This window comes from Anoplolepis gracilipes, chromosome 5 (genome assembly GCF_047496725.1).
Source record: "Anoplolepis gracilipes chromosome 5, ASM4749672v1, whole genome shotgun sequence".
NCBI classification, from domain to species: domain Eukaryota; kingdom Metazoa; phylum Arthropoda; class Insecta; order Hymenoptera; family Formicidae; genus Anoplolepis; species Anoplolepis gracilipes.
In genome coordinates this window covers 8,363,991-8,386,704 of record NC_132974.1, presented here as the reverse complement: position 1 = coordinate 8,386,704, position 22,714 = coordinate 8,363,991, and the positions used below count along the sequence as shown (strand labels likewise).

The following is a 22,714-nucleotide window of genomic DNA, read 5'->3' as shown; positions in this document are numbered from 1 at the left end:
CATTTGATGTAAAATATATATATATATACGATGTATTTATAATTTTCAAGAAAAATTTCACAGCATTAATATATCGAGTACCGGAGATAAAATTCTCGTTTGTTGTTTGTCACTGAGAATTTGGTCTTATTTGGTTCATACGAGCCGCGAGGTTTTACCGCGCGTGATATCGTTGCTGCTCATCAATCTTTTCCGAGGACTTGCGGAACATACGTTCCCGTCTGTCTAAAGCAGCGTGCGACGTTCGACCGTGCGCGCAAATATTGCGACGATATAACGCGTGTACCAGAAGATTTGGTTGTGCGTTACGTCTTTCGCGTATGTATGTGTGTCCTGCAAAAATATTCCGCGATACTTCAGCTCTCGTACTTTATTGCTTCGCTGCGGTTCGTCCTAAGAATACAATAAACGCACGCTGCGCGCCACCAAATTATTTGAAATTCACGGTAGCAAGAGTAACGTATGGTATTACTGTAAAATAACACGTATTTTGCCCGACTTTTTATCGCCGCGAAAATTCACAGTGTTGTTTGTGTCCGAGCGTTGTGTATCGCGATATTTTGCAGATATAGAATACATTATTTTATGAAAAGAAAAAAAATGAAAAAATGTGAAAGGCTATATAGTAACAACAAGACATAGAGGAACGGAACGTGAACAAAGTTGTAAATATTATTGTACACACTAATTTTGTAAAGATCGCGTAATTATTGCGTTAAATAATCTTTGACTGTAACGTGGCTACCCCTTTGTTTGCACGAATACTCTTTGCTTGTCGAGATACTTTTTGGGAAAATACTAGCCGCGGTGAAAGCGCGCATGTGGTTTTCTCGTTAGAAAACGAGTCGACGCTGTTCGGGCATCGTTGAATTTCAAGGCGAGGCAATGCCGAAGGGATTCTGGTGCGAAGTATGCGGCAGGGCGAGTGCGGATTTCTTTTTTGCTGCGGAATAACTGCGAGAGAAATGTCGTGGTTGCTGCGGCAAAGCACGCAACCTCGACCCTAACGTTATCAAAATTCCAACTGTCTCGCCTTCTACTCCTCTATCTATACCTCCCTCTCACACATTCTCCTCTCCTCTTTCTCCAGTACCTGCTGTGCTATGAAGCGCCCCAGTAAGCGGGAAGCATTTCCCACGGCACTCCACGGAGTGAACAGAAAGGCCAGGCGAAGTCTGTGGGAGGAGGGGTGAGAGGGGGGGGAGGCTTCGTGCATAATTCGGCAAGAAATCCCACGAGATGGAGGAAACCGTTCGAGTAGCGCAAGATTTTCTTACCGTGTACGCGCCTTAATTAATCCCCTTTCAATTAGACGGCACGCCCTTCTTCACGCTGTGACAAAGTCCCAAAGGCGCAAGCTAATGCCTGCATCTGCAGTTAACACCTTCTCGAGAACGTGTAGATTCGAGCAATATGTCTGATTACCGTTTCCCCTTTTGCGGTGAATTGTAGTTGTCCGACTAAAATTGGCGTGATTTAAAGCATGGTATTATATGCATTAACGAGAACTATTATATTTAATTGCATAATCAAATAATTAAGAGGATTTTTTTAAAATTTTCTATAACTCAATTTTGACAAACGCTGTGGTGGATTAATATTATAATCTCTGTCAAAAAATATAATCTATCAATTTTTATAGATGCTTATATTTGATGCAATAGCAGATATGAAAAATTAGTTAATTATAATCGTATTAATGTTAATAGTATTATGGATTTGTTCAGTCATTTATTGAATGCATTAATTGTTGACGATAAATATACTTATAGAATGAATGTATGTTTACTCGTTTCATATTATTATAATGTTACGTTATTATGATGATATCAAGAGAACTTATATCCTCGATGTACTACACGAAAAGAGGATCTCGTATTATATATACATATGTTATATATATATATATATATAATGCTCGTGTTTATTACACTTGAAATTCGGTTGTTGTGCAGCGCGTAGAACAATATTTTAGAACTGTCTCTGATTTAAATCATAAATATACAAACATACTTTCTTTTATTCTTAAAATTCAAACATATGTGGGATGTTTCATTCAACATTGCCATCATTTTTATTTGCGGATTTTTGAATTCTGTATTAATTAACAATTAAAAATATTGTAGTATCTTTAAACTCGGTATTAAAAAATGAAATTTTTAAAATGAAATGATGAGGGAATCGAAATTAATGACTGCAAATAATAAAACTTTTTAAATTTTAAGTGTTTTCTTTTTTAATAAAATGTTAATATTAAATTTTTATTAAGAGATTTATGTTGAGTTACATATATTTATGTTTAAAATTGAGAATTTGCAAAGAAACATTTTAATTTTACTTATGGCAATCTATTTTAATGTAAACATTAAAATACAAAAATATATAACATCGGAGAAAGTGCCGATAATTTTGGAATCTGGTATATCCAGGTCATACAAACACAGTCATATGCTCAGCGTACAAACATTTTTGATATAAATAGCGTATTAAGTGTGTTGAACTTATTATATGTCATATTTTAATTATTTTTAGAGTTAACTGTGGTCGAGCGAAAACTTTATGAAAAGCAATTATTAGTCTTCTCAATTTTCAGCATTAAATTCCTTGGCAATTAGATATTTCATGAAATTTGTGTTAAACTTAGATACATACTTGAAATGAACTTAAGAGAACAAGACTTTACTGCATATTAATGTGCTCTAATTTAACAAACACTTTGAATTGTATTATAATTTTTAATTATCACCGTTTTAACAATCATTATCCTTTTTAGTTCGATTGAAAAGTGCTTTAATAGATATGGAATTTCTATGTAGTATACTTGTCTGTGATTAATTTGTACTCTTTACACATATTGGACAATACTTTATATTTCACATATCTTGACATTCATCAATTAGTGTATGTAAACGCAAATATTTATTCATATATTATGGCATAACAATCGTAAAATTAAATTAATTAATATTTGTTCGTGAATTGCTGTGAAGCAACGGGCGTGATAATTTTGACAGATTTTAATAAAATTGAAGTGTTCGCATTTTTTAAATTATTTTTCGAGCAGATCGGTCGTGCGTAAAACTGACGAAAAATTGTCGAGAGGTTATTGAACGAAAATGTTAGCTTTCTAGAAAAATAGTGAATGAAAATGTTGATCTATCTCTGAGAAATGTTTTGATACTTTTCACGTTTCACAAGTTTTCCCGCAAAATATATCGTGAAAAATACTCAAATTCACGTCAAATTCCTATAAGAAAATTGTTCGCTCCTGCCATTAATCATTATGACTTATATTCTTTATGAAAGCAATAATAAATGATACGTGTTCAACATTAATGTGTTTGCAGACATCGATAAATTAACGATAGTTATTGCTATTTTGAAATTCCGTTAATAAGTTTTGGATCACATTCGCATGGTACGAATACCTTCGTCGATACTCGGTAGCGAGAAGAATAGTGGAAATAGCTAGTCCCTCCAGGGTATCTGCAATATAGAGAAATGGAATCCAAGCGAATATTCACCGAAGCAGAAATAACTACACATGACTTGACAATTACTGGAATAAACCATGGTATTTGCAAGCATTTACTACTACATGTATGAATCTTCTCTGTATCAGCAAAAATCACGTGCAAATTGTTATTCTGCAAATATCGCGCGGCGTAATTTCCTTAATCGGTACAGTTTTGTATTTTTTACAGAAATTAAACAGAGGATTATATTAATTACTCAAATTTAAATATCATATATATTTTGATTTATATCCTGTGAAATAAAGAGTAGAACTGAAGAGTAGAAAGACTCTGAAGAATCATATCTCTGATATATATCTCTTCTAATCTATTTTGTTTAAATAATTAAGTTGGAAATTGATTAATATTTAAGCTAGATCCACGATAACACGACAGAACGAGCAAATGTATCTTTAATAAATCTTGGTTCTTCTCAAACACGAACGGTGGATTTTGAGTAATTATCTATCTCTAAAGTGTCGTGAGATGGTAAAGTCTGCATATTTCTCGTATAATTACCAGTTTCTCGTAGATCTAGGAAATGTTCCGCACCTAATACTATATTTTCTTTGTTAATGCCGTCCGTGCGTTTATCACTATAAAGGATGCTGAATGTTTGCCCACATAATCGTCTGAACGTAATCGGCAGAACGAATCGCGCATACATTTGAGTGGTATCAACTCTAACGTATACCAAAATTCAATGCTATCTAATTGCTCACTTATGGCCGCATTCGCCAACTTAATTGCTCTACCGGGAGATCTTCGAGACGTCGAGTTCGCGAAGCGCCGGTCGTGGTTGAATGCAGAAAATTTGGGCAGTTAGAAACAAACTGTGTAATGTACGCAGCCACTACATGGCTGCTCCGAGACTGGTACTTCGATCGCTCCCAGTCGAGAGCGTGAATTCGCGGCTGGAAATTTCGCTCGTGAAGGGCAATTGGACGCAGTTATGTGAAAGAGAACCAACTACCGATGCAAATTGAGGATCAAATCTACTTTTGCTCCGCTATCTTTGGGTGAAATAAAATTTTCTAGTTTGTATGAGTCGCGTAAAATTATTATATTTATAAAAATGCATGTAATATTTTAAGATATATATATTCTTTTTCTCTTTCTCTCTTTCTCTTACTTTTAATATTTTCTTAGTCTTTTGAAACGATTGCAATTAGTAAATAAAATTTTGTAATTTGCTTTTTTTTCTTTATATCCATGTTTTAGCGTTCTGATCTTTTTTTATTGGCAATAAAGATACAAAGAATGAAACAGATGCTTAACTAACGCGAATCAGTTTTTCGACATAATTTTGTGATGCTTCAATGCGGATATAACTTTTATCTTAACTTTATTTTGTTGTTTTACTTTGTACGTCTGCAGTAAAAAAAACAGACATATTGTGTAAAATTGCAATGCGTCAGGGCAAACATTCGCTAATAAAAGCGCTCACTTTTACAGACGCGGTGTCCGCAAAGCGACTCTCTCATCGACCACTCTTTAATATAATAGCTCGTAGATATACATTTCATGTACGTCGCGAGTGAGATGCAAAGTAATTAAATGGATTCAACGGATTCTCGAAGCAATTAAGACTACAAGAAAATATTTCCTGTGAACCGCGGACGCATAAAGCGTTTCAAAAGTATTGATTCTTTGACAATTCGCACGATATCGGAATAATAAAATTAACTCGGGGCACTCTCCTCGACACGATTAAGCATCAATTAATTTTAATACGCAGCACCTGCATCTATTTGAGCAATTATTTTATGTAATAGACGAGTTTCCTTCTTTATGCGCGGTAATAGCGCTTTCGAGTGAAGCACGGAGGCAATTAAATCCGGTTTTAACAAACTAACAATTAAACAGTACTCTCTCTCTCTCTCCCCCTCTCTTTCTCTACGTACATTCGTGTATATGTATAGGCACTGAATGCTGTTTCGGTTACTGTTTGTTATTCCAAAACATATAATGAGACTCAGTGCGCGATGCTTTACACGTCCTCGATCTGGCATATAAATTTGTTTTCCAGATGTTTCTTGTGTTCAAACATGCTTACGCAGAATACGCTGCGGACTGCTGCAAATGGGAGATGTTGATTCGTGCATACTTTTTATTTATAATCCGTATATTTACCATGTACTTTGCATGAGCGATAAAAGCTGATGCTTTGAACAATATACATCTCTATAAATATATATTTATAAATATATGTATAAATATATGTATAAATATATGTCATAGTTTATATTATTAAACTGAATTGTATAATGAATTGTTATGAAACATTGAGTATTATGAAACAGTATAATTTATACATAACAAGTTGGAAGATAATATATAATTATTATATATGTATATTATATATATATATATATATATATATATATATATGTGTGTGTGTGTATATATATATATATATATTGTATATAAATTTGAGAATATTAAAACTATTAAATATTCAATTTTTTATGCAATTTTTATATAAAAACATAAGCTTTTTCCATATATATTTATAATTAATTTTATCGAGATATATAAGAATAAATAAAAGATAAATGCTTTTAATAAAAAGTACAAATAAAATAAAATATATACATACATTAACTTAATATTTTCATAAGGATCTATAGAGTTAAAGTTTACATATGCGCATTCAAATATAGTCATTTGAAATCTGTCTTCTCCTTAATAAATCTATGCTCGTGTAAAATACGCAAGAAAAACACTTCCTACTGTGCATCCAAGCGTCTGCTACCAATTACGTAACGGATTATTGGGGACACGATTTCTACTATCCGTTCGGCCGAAAATGTTTCACGGCCGAGCTCCACCAGATGCGCCAGCATCAAAGCCTGCCGTGCTTGTTCGGTCTGGCGCACAGCATTCGACCGCGGAATAATTCAGATCCTGTCAAAAAAATGCGACGGACGAAAAGTGATATGAGAGCACTGTTTCGTCGGGCACAGCAGTTAGCGATATAACAAACGAATGTAATTAACGAATTCGTAAAACTTTGTTACATAATTTTCCGTATATATTTTAAATAAAGTCCATTTTTATCTGCAAGTAACGGAGATATGTAATATAAATTTGTTTAAAATATGCAATGTTTTTTATCTACTCAAATTTGTTCTCCCGAAAAAGTCTATAAATTACTATTTAACATACGTACACTTGTACGTATACATTTTTACATTTGCACATAATACGTATATTTTTATATTTTTATATTTTTACAATATTTTGTATATATACGCACACACTCATCTATCATGACAAACAAAAAAGATTAAAACGCATGACGTACTTGTAGTGCATGCTTATCTCTTGAGCAGCGGTTGTATAAAATATTAGCAAGTGACATGTGATAATGGATACGACTTTGTCCTTTCGGCTTTATGTGTCTATCGCGAGGTCGACCAAAAAGGTGCTAGATTAAAAGAAACGGTGGCAGCAGCTGCGAAAAATCGATCGTAGGAGAAATTGCGTTGGACGTTCGATCGGCTTGGGAATAATTCATACGTCCCTTGTGAAATTTTTGAAGGAAACGTGCCCACGATCTTGGGCCGTTCCACCCTCTTCACAGACGGGTAATTGATTTTCCTTGCTACCTTAACACCCGCGATTCAACGCAAACTTTTTACACTTCGCCACAGCTTTTGGCATCGATCCGGGCACGCTTCGCGAGTCAGACAGTTTCTCGCTTAAAGTAGCAGCAATATTCGTTCGACTTTGCTTAAAAGAAGAGAAAAGTAATAGCATTTATTGCCATACTAAAAGCAAATCTTTTTAAGATTGAATTCTAACATATATATGCTGATTTTAACATGTTAAAAAAAAAGATAGAAAAGCTAAAAAGATTGGAAATTTAACAAATATCCATAAAACAATGTTTAGTTATTAAAATATTTACAATCTAATATGCATAATTGATCACGTAAATTCCTTGCATACATATTATATTTACAGTTTCATCAACATGATGCGCATTTATTTTTTATAAGATTTGCATTTGTAATTTTGTGAAATTAAAAAATGTTTATACAATTTAAATCTATTGCTTAATATTTTTAACAATTATAAATGAATATCGTAATTTTTTCTGTTTTTTTTTTCTATACTCAAGTTAAAAGAAGAAAAGATATTAATCCACATACTAGAAGATTAAAGAGCCTAACTTTTAAAAGTGCTGAGGAAAGCACGGGAAGATGTAAGAAAAGAGGAGTATAAACGGTAAGGATAACCGCCCTAGGACGATGAAACCCTGAGCTAGGGGATAATGAAAAGAAATAATTTAAAAATAATTAAAAGGATGGAGACATTGTGTAACTTTGAATCGTGCCACTCTAGACTTCTGGATATCCTTGTGAGTGGAGCCACGCAATATTCGTCCGCCTGATGGCGTAGATAATAAAGTATGCAAATGCGTGCGAGATGAGCGGTAGCATGAGAGGGAAAGGAATGCGAACAGAGAACGTGAGGTGAGATTATGACAACGGCACACAAGGCAGAGACGAAAGCTGGGAAATAGCGAATGGTGTAAATCTAATTTGCGCAACATCGGGGATTACAGTGTTTCATTAATTAGCCCTTATTAGGCTGCATTATGCAAAAATGAGTCAACTCATACAACCGGAATACAAGTCGGAAATTAAGACCGTAACCCTTTCGCTCGAGTCCGTAACAAAAGCCGTCCAGCTACTGAAGCGCTCGTGCGCGAATATGAACGGCGAGCCAATAGGATTATTGTTCCCCAAAGTATACTTGGCGCAGAACATTGTTGGAATTTTTCGTAGATTGCTATGTGACCTTATATAGCCTTTTCTCCTTAAGGATTTATTAAAATATAGATCTTATTTATTACAACTGTTTGTTTTCTAAAGAGTATAATTATTATTTAAAAATAGACTTATCGTATAGATACATATAATTATTAGTATAATTATTTCATATTTATATAAAATGTTCAAATATATGTATATATATTTGCGAGACTAGTATTTAGCTTGGAAGCTTCGATATTTATTGCATAATATTTCCAATATTGATCTCTCGTATTTGAAAGATTTATATTTATGAGAGTACATTTATATATACATACAATCAGAATATAAATAATGCGTTAATTACGTCTCAACTTTCAACTTTATTTATAAAGTATAAAAGATATACGCTCATTCAATCAAATTGTTTGTTCAGAGATATATTGAAGCGCATAAATTCTGCATCGAACTCAAGTGCAATCTGTTTGTCCGGATATTCTGAAAAGATTCGCGCGACACGAGTTGAATTGTGGTCAACTGTATGCACGAGGGAATTGCGCGACAATTTGAAATCAATCCACTAACTCGATATTATCAGTCATGCGAAGTATCTGGAAAACACGATATGACTTCGCTTAAAGCAGAGTTGTTCTTGCATGCAGTGAAATGCAAATATCTCGCGTCACACGGGATAATTGCAGAGCTGATGTTCATTGATACAAGCTCTAAAGCACTACGATTTCTATTATAGATGAATTTGCATACCTTTCATTTCGAGCACGTTATAATTCCTTAGAATATACGTGCACGCTTTTTATTAGGATTAATTGCGTAGCAGCGTTTGAGAGCGCGTTTATTTTGTGCAGTAAATTGCGAGCTCTTTCATCACTGCGCTCTAATAACATGAATTTATAAACAGCATACATAAATACGGCGTATATCCAATGCACCAGTATTAGAGTGTTTTCTTTTATTGTCTCATGAAAAATTCGCGTCGGGCATCGCGTACAAACGTGTTTTATCTCGTGATCTCTGGCGCCGGCGCCATCCATCGAGAAAGCACCATCCATCAGCTATAACCAAGGTATCTCTGCAAAAGTCAATTGTTGTATTTTACAAAACGCATTAACCGCGAACTCTGATCGATGTTCGCTCGTTACAACATCGATGACATCACATTCGCATGCAAACGCATCGCGTTTTTGTTTCCGCCGCGAGGAAATATTGCGAAAGACATTCGATATTTTGCACAGATAGTTACATGTCCAACGACATATGTATACATTGAAAATTTCGGAAAATTCCAACGCGAACATGAATCGTATTATAACTCGGGAGACAGAAGGAAACAGAATGAATAACCTCGGTTTTATGAATTTTAAAAATTAAAATCTAGTTCTATCACGATTATAAAATAATGATTTATATTTATATTAATTAGGAGTATTTATATATTTCATGAATTTTTATCACAATTATTTTCTCCGCGTTTTTATCTTCCGATAATAATCTAGATATATAATTAAATAAATAAACTATTTTAATTACACACACACAAGTAAATAAATAAAATTAAGCAAATTATATTGAAAACAAAATGAGTACATACTTTATTTTTAAATAGAAGTTTTATATATTTTTATATATTTCTTTTAATATACAAAAAAATAATCTTTTTTTAATTAATTAATGAAATTTGCAGACAACACGAAAAATAGACCTTATAGGTTTTAAGCAAATTGTATAAATAAAGGCAACTGACTGCTATTATGCATTATTACATGTTTTAAAAAATTAAAAAAATTGAAGCCGCAATCTAATCTTAGTTTTAACTACCAAAACTTGCTATCAAAGTTCTTATTATCTTTTCGTTAAGAATTTATTAGAGGTTTTTTTTTCGTTTCCTCGCACTTCTCATTCTTGAATGTGTGCTTTTTGCTACGTCGGCTCGTTTACTTTGCAGCTAATGCCCGGCAGAAAAGTAATTAAGGTGAACATGCTTCGCGCGTACGCGTTCGCGGTATATACATTTCTTCTGTTCCGCGATCGGTGCATCCTGTTACCTTACGGCGTCGAAATTCGTGTTCGATTCCTAAGTAAGAGGCTTCTTGAAGGTATTTGGAGAAAGGAGTCGTTACCATGCTGTGTTGTTTCGTCCGCCACTTCGTTGCCGCAGCAATCTGGAAACAGACGCCGTCAGGCGCTCACGTTCTCGGGATACGATACCATTCCCTGCTAAAGCAACGATAGAAATGTACACAGCCGGGTTCTTGTTACAGAAACGGAAATTCGTTTAATTAAGGAAGAACAGCCGCGTCTTGTCTAATATAAAAACGGCTGCTATTGTATGAATAATTTTTCTATTATAGTGCTTTAATATTAATATCCTTCACGTCTAGCACATTTTTCTATGAAGTATTTGAAACATCGGCAAAACTTGATCGATAACTGGAAAAACAAATCCTATCAAAATATTTTCTCGAACAAATCATTATGACAGAATGATCCTAGATAAAATGAGGGAAAGTATATATCCGTACGACGATGCGAATTATTACGGCGAACATCATTTTCCTTTTCTTCTTCATCCCTCGATATATATGGTACACTTAATCAAAGATGAAGAATATCTAGAGTAACAGATTTTATCTGAAAACGTGCTATGGATTGTTTATGTCCGATATTAGTGAGATGAAAACAAATGCTGATTCGAAAAAAATAAAAATTATAAAATAATTTGTTTTGCCTATTGAAATTATATTCGTACTCTTGGCATGTTTTACACATTTAATACACATTTGTTGTTTTTATACATTTTAAAGATATTCTCTTGGAAGGGCACAGAAATAATAAAAATATAACCAGGTTTCTTTTCCAAAATAGATTTTATACAATAATAAAACTTTTTAAAATTTTTCTTAGCTCTATATATTTTAATTCATTTTTTAATACAATATAATATTTTTAATGTAAAATTAAAACGCAGCAACGTAACATAATCTTATCAAATTTTTATCTAATTTTTTATTATATTTTTATCAAGATAGGGTAAGCGAAAAATAGCATCAAGACTCTATTTCCGCGGATTTCATTTTGGGTTCTTCTCTTTATTAAAGCAATATATATTTAAAATTAGGATACATAAAGTCGCGAATGTGAAAAGAATGCACGGTTCTTCAATTAATGAAATATGTGTATAAATGTGAAATTTGACGTTCTTTTTCACAAAAAATGTTGGAATAGATTTTTGATTGCTCCAGATGGCGTTCCGTCCTTTGGACATTTCTTTGGACACACGCTGGCTCGTTTATTAGTATGGTCTTTTGGACAAGCACGAATGCGACGAGTCCAATCGAGAATGATTTAACGGTCTATCCGTAAAAACATACAGTTTACATAAGTACGTCGTTGTCATTCGCGCCGGGGTAGAGGCGCAGAATCTTTTTAGATCTCTCTGGAGCTGTACGGTTACAAGTGGCCCCTCGTTAAGGTTTCTTGTTAACGCTGAACGAGATAGAAATCTCAGGATATGAGCGCGTATGTGAGGGTAATCTTTGTTGAAGCGAGCTAAACTGCAGGATGTAATTTGTATACCAAACGCTTAGTCCGGTCGTGATATAAATTTAACAAACAGCCGCTTGTTTGTAGCAAATTTTTTTTCGTTGATGCTTTGCATCATCTTATCTTGTATTTTATAGAAAATGCATGTCTACTCTGATGTGTTCATCTTTTTTTATCATTAGATTACGTTTATTTTAGTAATGATGTATAGAGATGTTGGAAATATTAATATATTAAAATAGCATAGAAACTTCTTAAGAGCTCAAAAAAATACAGAAATGTAAAAATTTAAGATTACTAATTATTTAACATAATAACATTGACAAGTAATTAATAATAAATTAAAATGTATATTTACAATGTAACTTTTGACAAAAATTATTGTTATTAATTTAATTACTATATTATTTTTTTTTTTTACTTTGTATTATAATTTGTATCGCGATAGAGCAATTAACAAAGACATTGCAAGCTAATGCTGAAAGAAAATCTAAACACGAGACCGACATATTCTAAAAATATCTTTTCTTTTTACCGGGACCTTTTGTCTCTAAGCTGGTGACATATGACACGTATCCTTAAGAGTCTCTTTCAGAATCACGTCTTTACGCCCAAAGCTTTTGAAAGAAAAATGAAGGGTTAAACCCGTGAGCTATGAGTAGCATAAGAACTGCACATGTTAAATGCCAATGCAGCTGTAGTTTTTTTTTTCAGATATAATCGTAGGTTTATGTATTCGTTATTGCGAAAAATGTAACGGCCGAATATTTCCTAAATTATTAAAAAAATAAAAAATTATTCTGAATTTTCATATTTCGTATAAAAATGTATAACATTTTTGTGCATGCCTATATGTTTTCTGCAGCGGTGAAACTATTAAATTGATTAAAACAATGTATAAAATAATGCAAAAAAAGAAGCTTAAATATTTTTTTAACGCTCTTTCTTTGAAATTAATAAAAATTCTGGAATATTCTCATTGAGAGTAACATTTTGACTTGGTATTTGTAGTATGTAATTGTAAAATATTATAAAAACTTCAAATTTTTTTTACATTTTTATACCTAATTAAATTCAAGATTAATTGTAATACATTGTTGAATATATTCGCTAAAATTCTATGCTGTATATATACTACGTTGCAGTTGTTGTACTCTGCTTCGATAGTTAGTATTATTTACATTTGTATATATGTATATATGTATATATGTGTATACACGCTAAAGTGTAAATAACATTGTTTATAAAGGTTTACTTATAATAAGTTTAACTGTTTGCAAAAAAGTTTGCATACACAATAACATAAAGAATGATTAGCTTGTTCACAGTATACCAAGTCAAAAAGATATTCCCGACTGTTGGCAATAAAAAGCGGCTCTGCGCGACGCTTGGAACTCGTTGAAGCGATTTAAAAAGTTATTGGGTATGCTGCCAAAAACTCTACTTTGCGATATCCGCGCTACGTATATTTTTTACGTTTTAAGTTTTCGTTTAAACTTTGCAATCTGTGACATTATGTCACTATAAACGTAGAGAAATTTCTAGAAAGTTTCATCTGACGCGCGTAGAGTTGCCAACAAACGATTTCTTTGTGCATGTCATTTCTGCTATATTTTCAAATATTACTTTTAATATAATTGTATTGGAAGACAGTTATGCAAATTTAAGTTATTTGTTTATTGTGCCATTTAACAACCTGTAATATTTATTTCTTATTTATAAACATGTTTTTTACACAACGTTCGGTATTTTTCGACGCTCTAATTTATATTATCACTAATTGTAAAAGATATCCAAAATATATGGGATCCTATTAATTATACCGAAATTATACCGAGGAGAGTTTCCATATAGTAGCGTTTATTTATATGTCCAGTGATTTTTCAGGCGCTAAGAAGCAATAGATACACGACCCTTCGACGCGCATTTGTCTACACTTAAGATTACTACAAATCAATTCCCGACCTCGTCAATGGAATCTAAAAATATCGGCTGTCCCTTTCGTAGCAAAGTGCTTGTATACGTTGGGCGTCGTCTTAACGCGTCGGCATAAATACGTCGACGGAATTTGTGAGAGCACGAGCGTTTTTAGATAGTCTGAGCGTTCTCGGGGCGGTCGCCAAGAACGCTCTTCCTTATTTCTTCTTGTGTGAGGAATTCAGGATTGAAATAATTGACACGGCAGCACTGAGAAAACATCCAAACGACACGCTCACATAAACGCGCTTTTTTTTCTTTACGACATTACACTCATGTAGAAATCAATTTACACTCTCGTTAACATAACTGTTGAACCAACCTCGCAGCTGCCATAAATTTCTTCGACCATTAAGAAAAACGAAAAATTAAAAAAGCAAAATCGATATAGTTGGATGTTTATATGATGCGCTTTGAAGCATTTATATCAGTGAAAGGAATTTTTTACTGCGACAAATAATTATATTTCTCTTTTACATTGCTTAAGATTTTGACAAGAAATAATATTAATATTTAGACAATATTGATTTATGTAATAACAGTATAAAAATCTAGCGATATTTTAATTTATCTTTGAATTATTTTATTTTTTTATCTTTTTTTATCATAATAGTATATACAGAAACTGTTTATGAATTTTAAAAGTTAATATAAGAACTCTTATTATATGATTAAAAATTTGAAACAATATAAGTCACATAAACTCGTTTGATTTATAAGTTTTTTTTTAGCTTTTTTAAAAAAATTATATAGGAATTATTAATGAGATTTTATAGATTCTTCTTTTTCCAATTTTAAAATTTATATTATAATATGCAAGAAAAAAATCTCAGATGTTTCTCGTTAGGATTAAAAGCGAACCGTGTTAATTTTGCCTTTACTAATAATGCGGCAGTTTGAAGAAGAACCAGCTTGATGACGTATTAAGTCGTCGACGTAGAGATGCGCGACAATGGCGCGTTGCGCGACGACAAGGAGCCAATTATCTCAGCAATTTCATTGCCGCTATGTATTCCGTGCACGTCATAGCAAAATACTCGGTGTGCAGGTCACGAGCAATTACGCTCTCGACGCCGACGCGACACGTTTTTGCCGGAAGGTCTCGAGAGCGTGGTCTCCAAGATGGCCACGCCGGATACCTTTGGGAGATCCGGACCTTCCGCTCGTCTCTCTAAGCTTTTTGGATTGCTCAACGACAGGCGGTCGTGAAACGAGATAGAAATAGCGACAAATCAAGCACTAATTGCATTTACGCTGCGCAGAAGCGGACTGGTATAAGTACGACGATTACCGACTTATCGTTCTGCAACGGAGGGAGAATCCCTTTGGGGCGCGATTGACAGTAGAAGAGCGAAGACTAATACATCAGCTTGCTCGCTCGTTTTCACTCTCTTTTTCTCTCTCTCTCTCTCTCTCTCTCTCTCTCTCGGGATTATTTCAGGTGTACAAGACGTTAGTATGCTTCCACGAGCACGTTCGAAATTTCGATCACTCATTAACGGGGCCCTTCTCCGCCGCCTCGACATACCCGTGCTAATTACACTTTCATAGTTGGGCCTGGGAACGCCTGGCAACGCCCGATAGATACCGCCGTCGCTGTCGCCGTCACCGTCGCCGTCGCCGATTAGCTCCTGCTCGACTTTTCTCGTCGGAGGCGCCGCTACAGCCAACGTGCCGCTTTGGATCATTAATTATTCCTTTGGATCTTTATTACTTAGCGTAACGTGTCTTGACGCGCGAGTTAGTTTAGTGGAGGTATATACATGCATGTTACATATATCGCATATAATTAATTTCGTGCATGGATATTTGCGTGTAACAGAGCGTTATGCTATACGTTATGAGAATATTTATAAAGATGCTAATGAGACATCAATGGCCACGTTTGTAATATCCTACTTTTGTCGGTGAATTTATATATCTCGGAAATTGGTTAGATAGTTGAGAGGAAAGCATCAAATAAAAATTAACATATTTCAAAACACATGAACGAATTTATAAACAATATCACTAGCCATAAAATATATCTGTATATGCTTCTGAAGATGGAACTAAGTTATACAAAATATTTTAAAAACGTAATATTTTCATAAATCAGAGAAAGTATCGATATACATTCGATGAGAAAGAGAGAGAGAGAGAGAATCTGTATCTCTCTCTCTCTCTCTCTTTCTCTCTCTCTCTTATAGAATATCTATATATATAGGTCGACTTGCAAGATATCGACATAGTAGCAATCAAATGGTAACGTCCATACACATACGTCAACTTGACAGTGATCTCAATACGAAACTATCTATCATACATTACCTTGTGATGTTGAGCATGAATTTCGGTTTATGGCATAATCAGATCATTGATCGAGCGAGCGATTATCTGGAAAGGAAAGATGTGATCTAACATATACATAATGGATTATTTGAGACAGGATTTAGTAAAATTTAGTAATATTAGTCATAAATATTTTGCATTCCAAAATATATTATTAAAACTATTTATAATGCTGAATCTTGAAAGAATAACAATTGAATGAAAAAAATAAAAAAAATATTTATTGAATAATATTATATATTATTTGATATACTTCAATTATATAAAAATACATATTATTGACATTACATTTACAAATATACATGAATATATCTGCATATAAAGAGAACAAATATTCATCATTTCTATAATATTACGTACTTATTTGTGTTAAATAATTCGATTTTAATGCTGACAATGAGTTCAATTAGGATCGAAATATGTTTTGATGAGAGTATCTGCTTATCAAAATCGGATTTAATCGTGCTTTGAAACGATTCATATCGCTTGAATCAAAAACTATCACATAAAATTTATATACGCATCGGATGTCGTATTAAAAGGAAAATAATTCAAACATAATGTTTGTATTAAATAAAAATCACTAACATACGTTGTTCTATTGATGTTAGGTATGCGCGTGGTTCAACAAACATGATAACTACACAGTTGTACATGAAGCTTCCTCCTGCCTTGTTTCCCACCGATCTGTTTGCTCGTCTCAGATTTCGTTATCTGATATTTTATTGTCCCTTTGTAACGGATGCACCATAAGGGGTCATAAAGGTTGAACGCCCTTACTTTTCACGTATTCTTTCACGTTTGTTGTATGTTAGAATACTAACGACACTATGACAGTATTGAAATATATTTCGACATTTATATTTCGTTATTTTGTTATCTTAGTATTAATACTCTCTGGTTGATACTTTAATTTTAGAAACATTTCTTTACGATATGTTTTGTTGTTATTATTATATTATTATTATATTATTATATTAGGAATAACGGATACTTAAGTTTAATAGTACATTTTTTATACAATGATATTTTTACGTAGCGAGATAAAGTTTAATATATTATTTTTTACACTGCGATATTGATATCTAAAATTATTGATTATTCACATTTCTTTCTAATTTGCATATATATTTGTCAATATATTACTGTGCAATATTATCTACGTCACGCATGTAGATGTACGGTCGGCATCGTCAGCACTGTTTTTGAGCTGCTTGTTAACACGGTGAAATTATTTGCGGGAATCTGGATACGCGCGATTTCCATCTGACCATATTTGAACGTGAATTTATGTCCCGTCACGAGGTTTCATAATATCGAGACGACGGAGCGCGTAATTAGGTTATTATTATTGGCTCTCGTTTCGGTTCCGTGCGTCGACACAAATCGTTTCCGAATATGATGTTGAAACGTTCCAGCATAACGTCGCGCGCGTGCTCATTATGTATCGCTGTTTATCACCGTTTATGCATTTTTCCGGCACAGATAAGTGTTGTCGATTCTCGTTTTAGAATCCATTGAACATGACTGTCACAAGTTTCTCGACAGAATTACGAATAATAATATGCTGAAGATTTTCTCTCGCTTGTGTGCGTCATAGTTTGATGCAAACACGTGTTAATCTTAGACACGCGTTGGCGCGACTCTCGCGTGTTCGGAATAAATTAATTTCTCGCATTAATGCGTGCAGTTGATTCGCAGAAGACTTTACGACGATCTTGAATACGAGATTCGTCTTTACAACGGATTCTCTTCGTTTAAATGTGATAAACGATTTTACTTGCAAATGAACTCAATGTATGCTATATGCACTGCAGTCTCTTTCTTCGGTTCTTTTCGTATATCATATAAGAAATTCTAATTTATGTCACGTCTCACGACTTTTCATGGTATTGATTTGCACTTGGTCTTATCGATAAATTTTACCGATGACAGATAGAAATACAGAGAATATGTATAATAAAATGTATATACATAATATATAATATAAAATGAATAATTCATAATATTTATAATATGTATATATAAAAAAATGAAGAGCATTATGTAATGTAAAGATAAGAACGTGTGAAATTTTCAGAATAATAAATAGAAAACTACAATATCACAAAAATCAAGAACTTATGAATTTCAGCTAAAAAAGTGCACACTTTTTAAATAATATTATGCACATATATTGCAAACACGAATATAGCAACACTCGCAGTAAAGTTAATCGAAAATATATATGTTTCTATGGACAGAGAAGCAATAAATCCCGTACCTGACTTAACGTTAATATTTGTGATATATGGTTGCGGATTTTTTTTAAACTCTCGGTGAACTATGGAATGTTTTATGTCGCCTTATCGGCAAGCGCATAAAACAGAAGTGAAAATCGGTTAAAAAAAATAATATTTATCTACTATTTTAAATCTCATAATACGCACCAGGTATTAATATGGTTATATACGTATAATTTAGTAAATATTTTTTTAAACCTGCGAATTTTAAAACATACTGTATCATAATACCAGAATTAGTCACTTTATAAAATGTTGTAAAATTATTTGACATTTGTCATGTTCTATATCCGAATATAATGTTTCTTACTGAGAAACATTATTATACAATTATGAGCCTATAATTTCGTTCGTGAATGGCCTATTTCCGTAACGAGTAACAAGCGTAAAATCATGGTATAGGGATACGCCTCTTTTTGGCTATTGATATGTTACGGTTGTCTATGATTTTACCTAATTATCCCAGCATCATATATAAACACGTTCCACGCTCCGTTTGTCCGTATAATTCGTGAGCTATAATTTTGCAACGGCAATTTCGGAACACGCGCTTGATCGATACGGCGGTTAATCTTTATAAATAAATAATTAAACTTCAACTTACAGCGGATATCCAGATAAAATCGCGCAAGCAATTAATTTCTGTCTTCATTCGATATTTACCTGCAACGTGAAAGAGTGCCGTAAGGTAATCAATGAACGAGGCTTTGACGCGGGAGAGAAACAATCGTTTTTTTATTTCTCTTACTAATCCCAGGGGTTAGATTTTCATTTCTTATTCTGTCCTTTCCAATCCGAGGATATATTTCGCGGATCTGGTGTGAATATACGATGGAATGAATATACATCGTACAAATGGATCCAGAGCCTGGTAAAGATTATATGAACAAAAAGATGGCGCGATCGCGGTAGTGATGGTAGTAGTAGTAGTAGATCGGCAAGCTCCGGAAGATAGTCCGTCTCTTCCGCTTGATTAATTAAAACCAGGGCCGCGTATTCCCGAGAAATCGAATGTTGGCACATGTGGCCGGGTCGACGGAGGACGAAAGCCGTCTGGTTTTCCAAGTGATGGCGCGGCGCAATTTGTCGGACGAGGAAAGGGTTTCCCGAATTTCCCCGGGCGATTTTCACGGACTGAGGAAAATCCACTATATCCATCTGATCTCTGGGAATCTCCGTCCAGTTAGGGCAATATTCTTTCTACTTCCTTTTTTTCCACGTGCGCGCGTTTAGGCTATATGCACATCGGCATTTAATTTATTTTTGTATATATTTTTTGTATTATATGTTGTGTATGTCATGTGGAAGTGTTGTAATTTTTTGTCTTATATTTGTATTGTTTTGTACAAGAGGCGAAACAAATCATTTTACTCGTTAAAATTTAAAAAATTAAAATAGGTTTATAAGACAAAGAACATTTTGAATTATCTATTAAAATAATTTAAGCAAGATGATTTTTTAATCGAGTTGTTCCTGGTCTGTCATTTATTGCTTCTCATTTGCCGATGTGTACACGTCTTTATGTCCGGGTGAGACGTCCGTATGATTACGAGAAGGCGACAATCCCCAAAAGCTGGACTTTTGTATTAAGGGTAGAAGATTCCCTACCAATGGAGGACGTTAATCCGTACCCAAGCCTTTGCCTCGGGGAAATGTCAAGTTACTTTGCGTCCAATGAGATATAATTGAATTACTTATTCTAAGGAGGTTTGATTTGTTTTCTCTATGCGTATTGGAAAAATGCGAAAATATAATTTTCTTAGGTATGAGAAAATTTAAATTATTAACTGATAAGATTAGTTATTACTTGATTATCGGATGTGTCATCGGAAAGATAATATTTTTAAATAGCAATAAAACTGATTGTATGTGTTGAATTGAAAAATTTTTTAATACACGTGATAATCATGACATGTAAATATCTACCGATATTTGTATGTAAATTAATGTTCGTATAAATATGCATATATATATATATATATATATATATATATATATATATATATATGAAAAATATTTTGAAAGAGTTGTACTAATTTCGCACAAAAGAAAAGACACATTTTTTCATATGATATCTTCACGTGCGTATGAGAAGAATATCAGAATAATAAATCTCGCTAGACTAGTAGAACCTTGTCGTCGTTTTGTCGTGACAAAATCATGAAATTGTGTAATATAGTATCAGGATAGCGAGTAATATCCGATTGATCGAAGAGCAAAGCTGCTTTAGCATCTTCGTGTATGCTCGCGTATTATGAATTCTACTAAGCTTAAAACGAGCAGAATGAACTTAATAAGAAGGATCCGCTGTGCGCGCTGCTCAATGAAGAACATAAATCAACCGGGATTTCCGTTCTACGCGCAAATGTACATCTTCGCGATAGTTTGCGAGGGAATTGACTCTGCTATGTATCTCACAATATACTATTCATTTAGTTCCTATAAATTGTTTCAAAATGAGTGGTCAGCAAAATTTTGATTAAAGATAACTTTTTATGTTGCATTGTTAGATATCTTAATAATTTTGAATATAAAAATTTTCTTAAAGCACAATTGTTTTGAAACTGAAAAATAAAAATATGAATTCTATTTATTTAAAGCTTTAAAAAATTAATCTGATTTCGATCCAAATATAAATTGTCATTAAAAATTTATAATATTTCGTATCATGGCAACTTTATTTTTAGCACCTGCTGATTATAAGTTTTGGAACTTTAAACTATAGTATATATAGCGTGAAATATATATGATGAAACTGATATAAACCCATAAACGGAATTTTGGAAGACCTTTGCTCATGGGACAAAATTTCTATTAAGGTTGCAAAAGAAGTCGATCTTAAAGAGAACTCTATTTCTGACATCCCAGAAGTTGGGAAGAAACGGGCGCTAAAGTCGGGTATAGAGAGCGTTGGTTATAAGATTAGGCCAGTTTTCTACCTACTCGTGGCGTCATACATATTCGATACCATTCGAGGCAGGCGAGAAGGAACACTTGGGAGTTCGTGGCGGTGCCTGCAGGCAATTTCGATGTCGATCTCTACCGTTTTATTCCCTTCGAGGGTAAAACTAATTATTCGCCTTCACCTTTGCCTTGCGATCCCAAATGGCCGTTGTTGGATTTTTCAGGATATATATCTACAGGCTTACTTTCTTGTTCGTCGCATTTCGCATAGTGAACTTGCCGTGAATGGCAAATTTTATTCTATCCTGCGTTGTCGCGTATTTTTGTCACGGAGATTACGAGGCGAGTGTTTTTCCTTTTAAGCATTATATATGCATGTGCAAGAAAATAAAAATGCAAATCCGCAATTGCTAAACAATTCCGTGTATGAATGTCTTGCCTTTGCAAAAATATATAAAAAAAAGGAGAACAACAAAAGAAGTATATATCTAATATATATTCTTTGCGACACACGACAACATTCCGCGTTGCAACAAACGATAAAGAAAATAATCAGATAATTATGTTCATTCATTTTCATATCGCTGTTTCTACTTCAATACACTCTTTTTCTTTAAAGCACACAATAGTGATGGAAAAAAGTGGACTATAAGTAATCTTCCACTTAACGTTTTGCCACTTTTTTCTGTATCATTTTGTTACGATTCTGTTTCTTTATGATAACTGACATCTTTTTAATAAAATAAACAATGTTTTCTTATCTTCGGTTGATGGCTTTTCATTCTTTTGTGCCATGTGTGAAAATGACAGACCTATGTGTACGAAAATCGATTTCTATCGTATAACAAACTCCTATCTCTTGTCAACGACTTTTTCTCTTGTTACTGATTGTAGAGCTCTTTACTGACGTCATGGTGATGCACTGTCGTTGTTCAATTTTCCGGAAAATATCTGTGAGCTTCTCTGTCTTGTTTTTCGCGCGGGTGTGTTTTTGTGTTTTGCTACTGTTTCGCTTGAAATATATTGAAAGTGCGCAACTACGAGTCGAGTATTCCATTTATTCTTACAAAACGCGTGATACTGATACCGTTGAAAAGTCAATTTCCAGCGTGTGCCAAATGTCGGCCGACTTCTTTCATGTTGTCGCGTCTTTCTTTTGTTACTCGTTTATCAAGTTGATGTACTAATATTATCTTACACTTGAATGTAAAGCCCAGATTCGTTACGTTTAAAAAGAATTTTCAGAGTTATGTTATATTTTAAATATAACATTTTTTAATAGATTATGAAACATAAAATGTATGTTGAAGTTATATCAATTATGAATGAATTTAGAGGAAATATTGAATATATTTCTAATTGAATTTTGAAGTTTAATGAC

General features: G+C 33.4%; 1 protein-coding gene across 1 annotated transcript in view; it reads left to right on the top strand.

The window, feature by feature from the left end:
- The window catches only part of LOC140665579 (platelet endothelial cell adhesion molecule), a 138,219-nt gene that overhangs the window by 13,136 nt on the left and 102,369 nt on the right, over nucleotides 1–22,714 (top strand). The gene's annotated exons all lie outside the window — the stretch shown is intronic.